The sequence below is a fragment of the Pelobates fuscus genome, chromosome 4, assembly GCF_036172605.1.
Source record: "Pelobates fuscus isolate aPelFus1 chromosome 4, aPelFus1.pri, whole genome shotgun sequence".
In the NCBI taxonomy this organism is placed as follows: Eukaryota; Metazoa; Chordata; class Amphibia; order Anura; family Pelobatidae; genus Pelobates; species Pelobates fuscus.
Window position 1 is genome coordinate 11,726,441 of NC_086320.1, and position 9,623 is coordinate 11,736,063.

The window sequence follows — 9,623 nt, forward strand, 5'->3', positions numbered from 1 at the left end:
GCCTCCATATAACACCGTCCCTCACACAGCCTCCATATAACACCGTCCCTCACACAGCCTCCATATAACACCGTCCCTCACACAGCCTCCATATAACACCGTCCCTCACACAGCCTCCATATAACACCATCCCTCACACAGCCTCCATATAACACCGTCCCTCACACAGCCTCCATATAACACCGTCCCTCACACTGCCTCCATATAACACCATCCCTCACACAGCCTCCATATAACACCGTCCCTCACACAGCCTCCATATAACACTGTCCCTCACACTGCCTCCATATAACACTATCCCTCACACTGCCTCCATATAACACCGTCCCTCACACAGCCTCCATATAACACTGTCCCTCACACTGCCTCCATATAACACTATCCCTCACACAGCCTCCATATAACACCATCCCTCACATTGCCTCCATAGAACACCGTCCCTCACACTGCCTCCGTATAACACTATCCCTCACACAGCCTCCATAGAACACCGTCCCTCACACTGCCTCCATATAACACTATCCCTCACACTGCCTCCGTATAACACTATCCCTCACACAGCCTCCATATAACACCATCCCTCACACAGCCTCCATATAACACCGTCCCTCACACAGCCTCCATATAACACCGTCCCTCACACTGCCTCCATATAACACCATCCCTCACACAGCCTCCATATAACACCGTCCCTCACACAGCCTCCATATAACACTGTCCCTCACACTGCCTCCATATAACACTATCCCTCACACTGCCTCCATATAACACCGTCCCTCACACAGCCTCCATATAACACTGTCCCTCACACTGCCTCCATATAACACTATCCCTCACACAGCCTCCATATAACACCATCCCTCACATTGCCTCCATAGAACACCGTCCCTCACACTGCCTCCATATAACACCATTCCTCACACAGCCTCCATATAACACCGTCCCTCACACTGCCTCCATATAACACTGTCCCTCACACAGCCTCCATATAACACCATCCCTCACACAGCCTCCATATAACACCGTCCCTCACACAGCCTCCATATAACACCGTCCCTCACACAGCCTCCATAGAACACCGTCCCTCACACAGCCTCCATATAACACCGTCCCTCACACTGCCTCCATATAACACCGTCCCTCACATTGCCTCCATATAACACTGTCCCTCACACTGCCTCCATATAACACTGTCCCTCACATTGCCTCCATATAACACCACCCCTCACACAGCCTCCATATAACACCGTCCCTCACACTGCCTCCGTATAACACCATCCCTCACACTGCCTCCGTATAACACCGTCCCTCACACAGCCTCCATATAGCACCGTCCCTCACACTGCCTCCGGATAACACCGTCCCTCGCACTGTAATTACTAAACATTATACACCCAACTTACCCAATAACTAAATAAGGTAAAAATATAACACATACACATTTATATTTACACCGATATACAGGGCTGAACTGGCCCACTAAGATACCGGGAAAATTCCTTGGAGCCGGTGCGCGGCCATCTAGTACACACTGGCACAGAAGATCGCCTACCGTGGTCCAGGCTTTTACCCCTCTACAAAGGTTAGGAGGAACATGAGGGGGAGGGAGGAAATGAGACCCAAGGAGGGTCTAGGGGGAATAGAGACATATTGAGGGGCTGGGGGGAATAGAGACATATTGAGGGGCTGGGAATGGGGTGAATGAGACACATTCAGGGGCTGACAGTGGTGTGAATGAGACATTCAGGGGCTGACAGGGGGGTGAATGAGACACATGCAGGGGCTGGAAAGGGGGTAAATGAGACATTCAGGGGCTGACAGGGGGGTATATGACACACATTCAGGGGCTGACAGGGGGTGAATGAGACATTCAGGGGCTGAAAAGGGGGTAAATGAGACATTCAGGGGCTGACAGGGGGTAAATGAGACATTCAGGGGCTGACAGGGGGGTGAATGAGACATTCAGGGGCTGACAGGGGGTGAATGAGACACATTCAGGGGCTGACAGGGGGTGAATGAGACACATTCAGGGGCTGACAGGGGGTTAATGAGACACATGCAGGGGCTGACAGGGGGTTAATGAGACACATGCAGGGGCTGGAAAGGGGGCGAATTAGACACATTCAGGGGCTGGGAAGGGGGTGAATGAGACACATGCAGGCGCTGACAGGGGGTGAATGAGACACATGCAGGCGCTGGAAAGGGGGTAAATGAGACACATGCAGGGGCTGGGAAGGGGGTAAATGAGACACATGCAGGGGCTGGAAAGGGGGTAAATGAGACACATGCAGGGGCTGGGAAGGGGGTAAATGAGACACATTCAGGGTCTGGGAAGGGGGTAAATGAGACAATCAGGGGCTGACAGGGGGGTGAATGAGACATTCAGGGGCTGACAGGGGGTGAATGAGACACATTCAGGGGCTGACAGGGGGTGAATGAGACACATTCAGGGGCTGACAGGGGGTTAATGAGACACTGTGATGTAATTCCAGTAAAATACAAGTTTAGCAGGCTAAGATTGCCACAAGGCATATGTATGTATATGTGTTTGTAGTATCAGTTAGTTAATTACACGTAGCTAAGATACTGTTATCACTGTACTGACCAGGTGCAGGAATGTAAGAACTGGAATTACGCGTCCCTCTCCTTTGTATCAGATGAGCCACGTGGTTAGACCGGATGGATGAGTTTAGACTCTATTTATTAAATAGGTTAAGGGTATGTGTGGGTGTAGTTAATTGTGGGAGGAGCTACAGTGCTATATAAGGAATGTACTCTATGTATTCAGTACTCAGACTTTGCTGTATTTTGGTGACGCTAGTCCCTCTGAGTCCCGATCGGTGATCCAATAAAGAATCTCTTCCTTCCTGAAGAAACCTGTGTCCATCTCTCTGTGCTTGGCTTCCGTCAGTTTCTCCGGTATCATTTGGTGCATTGGCCGGGAAGCTCATCGTTCAACGGTAGCTGAGAGGCAGAGGCGTGAGACGGTCTATCTTTGCCCACGTTCTCTACGGCTGCACCCCTGAACTTCTGCGTGGACCTCCCTTCGTCTCGGCGCCACTGGTCTGTTGTCCAGGAGATCATCGGCCTCTACGTGAGAAGTGCTGGGGTGTCCCCGTCGATGAGTGTGAACTCAGGTTCAGGAACGAGGAGGTAAGACAACTGCTGTTTTAGACGGCAGGACCCACTAGGGGTATACCGATTGTGCGGTAGGCCCAAAGGGGTTTTGAATCTGTGTATCTGCCCCCTCTGTCGGAGGGAAGGAGCGAAGGCGCACCGCTCGATCGAACGCTCTTTAGTCAGACCGTTTGATTTGGTTAGTCAGGCGGGGTCCTGGTGTAAATAGCCCTAGCCGGACACCGGTGTCTTGTCTAGACTAGCGTTCTAGGGTGTATATTACGTTCGCTAGGTCGGAGGGACCGGGAGACTAAGCGGCGCCTGTGTAAATTCGGTTCGCTAGTTCTCATCCTATCTGGGCTAAGTGGGAAGGCGTGTAAATTTGGAACCCACTAGACTTTTGATAGTGCGACTAAGAGGCGCCTGTGTAAATTCGGTTCTCTAGCTCGCTATATATGTGGTGATTGGGCAGTGTGGCTAACCAAAACGGGTGTATATAGTTTTAGGTAGTCCATTCAAGGTACTGGCCAATAGTTTAGTTGGGAAATGTAAATGTGTTAACGATTGTTTTAGTAAAGTGTATATCTTGTTAGATAGCGCGAGCTCAGCCGTCTAGCGAGAGTGTTAATAGTGTGTTGCTGTATTATAGTGCACGGTACCATAACCCTGTATATTTACTGACATTATATAATAAGTACTAATCATTGTCGTCCATTGCATGTTTAACACCATAACCACTAATAATTGTATTGTGACCTTAACTTGTGCTTTGACCTATGCTAACCGTACTGTAACCGCTATTTGTAAAAGACGATGTTACTGGGGTGTGTTATAGACGGGTAATTCGTATATAGAGAATTATAGCGTGGGTGACTGTATAGTTACGCCAAAGGGCATAATATTGATTATATAGTGACTGGTGTAACAGCTGTGTGTGTACGGGAATTCCCTGAGTGTTTATTGTTATTGTGTACGTTTCACTTGGTAACCGTACCACGTGGTGCTGTTGCCAGAGGAAACGGGTGTGACTGTTGAATAGTACGCGTGTATAGTATTCGTTGTCGACGACGTTCCATTGTTAAGTATGGGTGCGTCGCAGTCAACGATTCCGGATCCCTTAGGATGTATGGTTAAGAATTTTAAAAAGGGATTCAAAGTTTGTGATTTTGGGGTAAAGATGTCTCCTGTACGTTTGGTCACTTTGTGTACTAGGGAGTGGCCTACTTTGGTTGCGGCATGGCCGCCACGTGGCAGTTTGGATCCAACTCTGGTACAGCGCTTACACGTGGCTGTATCGGGTAGGCCTGAACTTTACGGCCAGTTTCCTTATATTGACTGTTGGAGACAGGCCGTAAATGACTCGCCAAAATGGCTCCAGACATGCCACGAGGAGCAGTGTCGCCTCATGGTAGCTAGGACTTGCTCGTCCACTAGGACTGGTGTTAGGCCCATTTTGGACACGCCCCCTGAGTCCGAGATCCCTTTGCCGCCCCCTTATTTTCCGTTAAGAAGAAGTGACGCAAACGCAGGAAGTCCTGCACCCCTCCCCTCATTACCCTCATCCACTTCCGCTTCCTCCTCCAGTACAGGATCCACCCCCCCTCGTACTAAATCTCCCCTTCCGGAACCAGAATCCACCCCCATTAGAAACGAATATCCTGATTTGGCGCCACTTCAGACTTCCGGTCAAGCTTCATCTAGCTCGGCTCGAAGTGTTTTATTTACGACCTTTTCCCAAAACCGACCTCCCACATCCCCATACCCTATCTCTCCCCGACCGGAACCCATGACTGACGCCTCTCTACGTAGCCCCATCCAAACCCGACAGTTGACTGGTGCCCAACAATTAAAGCACTATCAGATGCCTCTTCGTCTGAATCCCGGGTCAGCTTATATCGATGCCGCAGGTCAAATGGCACACGCTGACCCAGTCTTCGTATATGTCCCATTTACCACAACCGATCTTTTAAACTGGAAGACCCATAATTCCTCGTATACTGAGAAACCACAAGCTATGACTGATCTGTTCACCTCAATAGTACAGACGCATAATCCGACATGGGCTGATTGCCAGCAGTTACTAATGACTTTATTTAACAATGAGGAAAGGACAAGAATAAATCAAGCAGCCATTAAAGCATTAGAGGATAGAGCCCGTGCTTTGAACCAAGCCAATCCAGCAGCATGGGCCGCGACACACTATCCCAACACCGATCCCGATTGGAACGTAAATGGTGCTGATATGGTTCAACTCAGAGCCTATAGAGACGCTATAATTGCTGGCATGAAAGCCGGAGGAAAGAAAGCCATTAACATGTCGAAGACAGTTGAGGTGATCCAGAAAAGCGATGAAGCGCCCAGTGTCTTTTATGACCGATTATTGGAGGCATACCGCTTGTATACCCCCTTTAATCCGGAAGACGCAGACAATTCCCGAATGGTTAACTCCGCCTTTGTCAGCCAAGCATACGGAGATATTAAGCGCAAGCTACAAAAGTTAGAAGGGTTTGCAGGTATGTCCATCACCCAACTAATGGAGGTAGCAAATAAGGTCTATATGAACAGGGATACAGAAAGTAAGAAAGAGGAAGAGCGCAAGATGCGTAAAAAGGCTGATATGCTAGCGGTAGCGATCGCAGGCGTAGATAAACGGGGCCCAGATAGAGGCAATAATAGATGGAGTAGGGAGCCTTTGAGTAGGGATCAATGCGCGTATTGCAAGGAAGAAGGGCATTGGAGGAACGAATGTCCGCAAAGAGAGCAGTACGAGAGAGACCAACCCAGGGCAGGCTACGGAAACTTTAGAGGTAGAGCGAGAGGTAGAGGAGGCCCCGGAGGGAGTAATGGTTATAGAGGGAGTAATGGGAACAGAGGAAGTGTTAGGGAAGACAGGTATATTCCAGCAGCGCAAAGGTCCCGCGATAGAGAAGGTAGGGACTTTGTAGGATTGGCTGACACTGTCATGGAGGACTATTGATACCGACCGGGCTCCATCCCCCTTGGTCGAGCGGAGCCTATGGTCGATGTATCAATAGGGGGGAAAAGGAGTGCGTTCATGATCGACACTGGTGCTGAACATTCAGTGGTGACTAATCTAGTTGCTCCTCCATCTGGAAGGACTATTACTGTGATAGGAGCAACTGGAAGAAGTGCTGAAAAACCGGTTCTTAAAAGTCGACTCTGTACATTGGGAGGCCACGTAGTAAAACACCAATTCCTTTATATGCCTGAATGTCCAGTCCAATTGCTGGGACGTGATATGCTATCAAAATTACAAGCGCAGATTACGTTCCTACCAAATGGAACAACATCCTTAAAGTTTAATGGACCTTCAGGTATTATGACTTTATCCGTACCAAAGGAAGAAGAGTGGCGACTTTATACAGTGTTGACTAGCCAAAACCCTAGGAGTGATGAGACATTGTTTAACATACCAGGAGTTTGGGCAGAGAACAACCCACCAGGACTGGCCCGCAATATTCCACCAATAAAAATTGAACTGAAACATGGGGTTTATCCAGTGAGCCTAAGACAATATCACATTCCGCAGAAGGCTAAGAAGAACATCCAATCCTATCTGGATAAGTTCATACGGTATGGTATCCTAAAATTCTGTACTTCCCCCTGGAACACCCCATTGCTGCCTGTTCAAAAGCCCGGTACAGATGAGTATCGACCTGTACAGGACTTAAGAGCAGTCAATGATGCGGTGGGCGGGGCTACTTACTTCACAGTCTTAGATCTCAAAGATGCCTTCTTTTGCCTCCGAATTGCCGCAGAAAGCCAATGTATTTTCGCTTTCCAATGGGAGAACGCTGTAACGGGCTCAAAACGCCAAATGACTTGGACAAGACTGCCCCAAGGGTTTAAAAATTCACCTACCCTATTTGGTTCAGCTCTAAGTCAAGATCTACTGGATTTCGAGTCTATCCCAGGAGAATGTGTATTGTTACAATATGTAGATGACTTGTTGATAGCAGCAGTTACAAAAGAAAAATGTCAGCAAGCAACGCACGATCTACTACATATTCTCTGGAAGGCAGGATACAAGGTGTCCAGGAAGAAGGCTCAGTTGTGTTTGCCAACTGTCAAGTATCTGGGATTCCATATCTCTGAAGGTCAAAGGATTATGGGGCCAGAGAGAAAAGAAGCTGTCTGCCAAATACCAATACCCAAGAATAGAAGACAAGTGCGAGAATTCTTGGGGGCAGCAGGCTTCTGTAGGATATGGATTCCCAGCTATGCGATACTGGCAAAACCTCTGTACGCAGCCATCAAAGGTACAGAGCACGACCCCTTCTTATGGACCCAAGAACAGCAAACGGCATTTGAAGATGTGAAGAAGGCTTTGATGAGTGCCCCAGCATTAGGTCTACCTGATCACACACGACCATTCTACTTATATGTACACGAGCAAAGAAGAATGGCTGTGGGAGTATTGACACAGTACTTGGGATCATGGCAAAGACCTGTTGCCTACATGTCTAAGCAACTGGATGCAGTGGCCAGCGGACTTCCACCTTGTCTAAGAGCCGTAGCTGCAGCCGCCCTGCTAGTAGCTGAAGCCGATAAACTCACTCTGGGTCAAGAACTTTATGTACGAGTCCCACATGCAGTACAGACGTTGTTGGATTACAAAGGAAATCATTGGTTTAGTAACAGCCGTATGACCAAGTATCAAGCAATGTTGTGTGAAAACCCAAGAGTGCATTTAGAGACTGTAAACACCTTAAATCCAGCTACCCTTTTGCCGCAACCTACTGAAAGTCAACATGATTGTTTGGAAGTAATGGATGAAGTATTTTCAAGTAGACCAGATCTTCGTGATTTTCCCATCCAGAACCCCGATGTTCAATATTACACCGACGGCAGTAGTTATGTGAAAGAAGGGATCCGCTATGCAGGATATGCAGTGACAACAATAGACAAGGTGATAGAAGCTCGGCCACTGGCGAAAGGAACATCAGCACAAAAGGCAGAATTAATAGCACTAACACGAGCGTTACAATTGGCTGAAGGTTTAAGAGTAAATATCTATACGGACTCTAAGTATGCGTTTTTAACCACTCATGCCCACGGAGCTTTGTATAAAGAAAGAGGACTACTGAATTCAGAAGGCAAAGAAATCAAGTACGCAGCTGAAATCCTACAACTATTGGAAGCAGTGTGGGAGCCGAAAGAAGTCGGTATCATACATTGTCGAGCGCATCTGAGAGGAGATGGTGATGTAACCAAGGGAAATCGGATGGCAGATAGTGCAGCTAAGCGTGCTGCTGAATCAGGAAGACAGGAGTATGTGGGGCATATAGCTGCTCTTATACCAACTCCACTGTCCCAATGGACTCCAGTTTATACAGCTCAAGAAGAGGAGTGGTTAAAGACTGAACCGGGAAAGTATTTGGAGAACAAGTGGTATCAGCTAGAAGATGGAAGAATAGTCATACCAGCATCACTAGCGGTAGAAATTGTCCAAAATTATCACAACGGGACACATTCTGGGAGAGACAGTACTGAAGAATCTCTCAGGAAACATTTCTACATACCAAGATTGTCCAACTTGACTCAGGCCATTGTACGCAGATGTGTAACGTGTGCTAAGAATAATGCAAGACAAGGACCAGTAAAGCCACCAGGAGTCCAGTTTATGGGGGGACTCCCCATGTCCGATCTACAAATAGACTTTACAGTAATGCCTAAATCGGGTGGACATCGTTACCTGTTGGTAATTGTGTGCACCTATTCAGGCTGGGTAGAAGCATGTCCTACTCGTACAGAGAAAGCAGGAGAAGTTGTAAGATTCCTGCTACGAGAAATAATACCCCGATATGGACTACCCTGTTCTATAGGATCGGACAATGGTCCAGCTTTTGTTCATCAGTGCCTACAACAACTGACTCATATGCTTGGTATAAAGTGGAGGCTTCATACTGCATATAGACCCCAGAGTTCTGGTAAGGTAGAGAGAATGAATAGAACTATAAAGAACCAGTTGGCTAAAATGTGTCAGGAAACCCAACTTAAGTGGAACGTTCTCTTACCCATAGCTTTATTGCGAATCCGCAGTACCCCTACCAGAAGGATGGGCCTCTCTCCTTTTGAAATCATGTATGGGCGACCACCTCCCGTACTTGGTAACTTAAGGGGGGACTTGAGTCAGTTGGGAGAAGGAATTACCCGGCAGCAGGTTGTAGAGTTGGGTAAGACTATGGAGGAGGTACAGAAATGGGTACAAGATAGATTACCTGTGAATATTTATCCCCCTGTTCATAGTTATCATCCAGGAGACCAAGTGTGGATTAAAGAGTGGAATAATGTACCGTTAGGGCCCAAGTGGAGAGGTCCTTATGTTGTTCTTTTGTCTACCCCTACAGCGATAAAAGTAGCCGAAGTAACTCCGTGGATACATCACTCCAGGGTTAAACCAGCAGCAGTCGATTCTTGGCAAATTACAGCAGATCCAGAGAATCCCTGCAAGATCCGGTTGAAACGCACTACTCAGTCGGAGT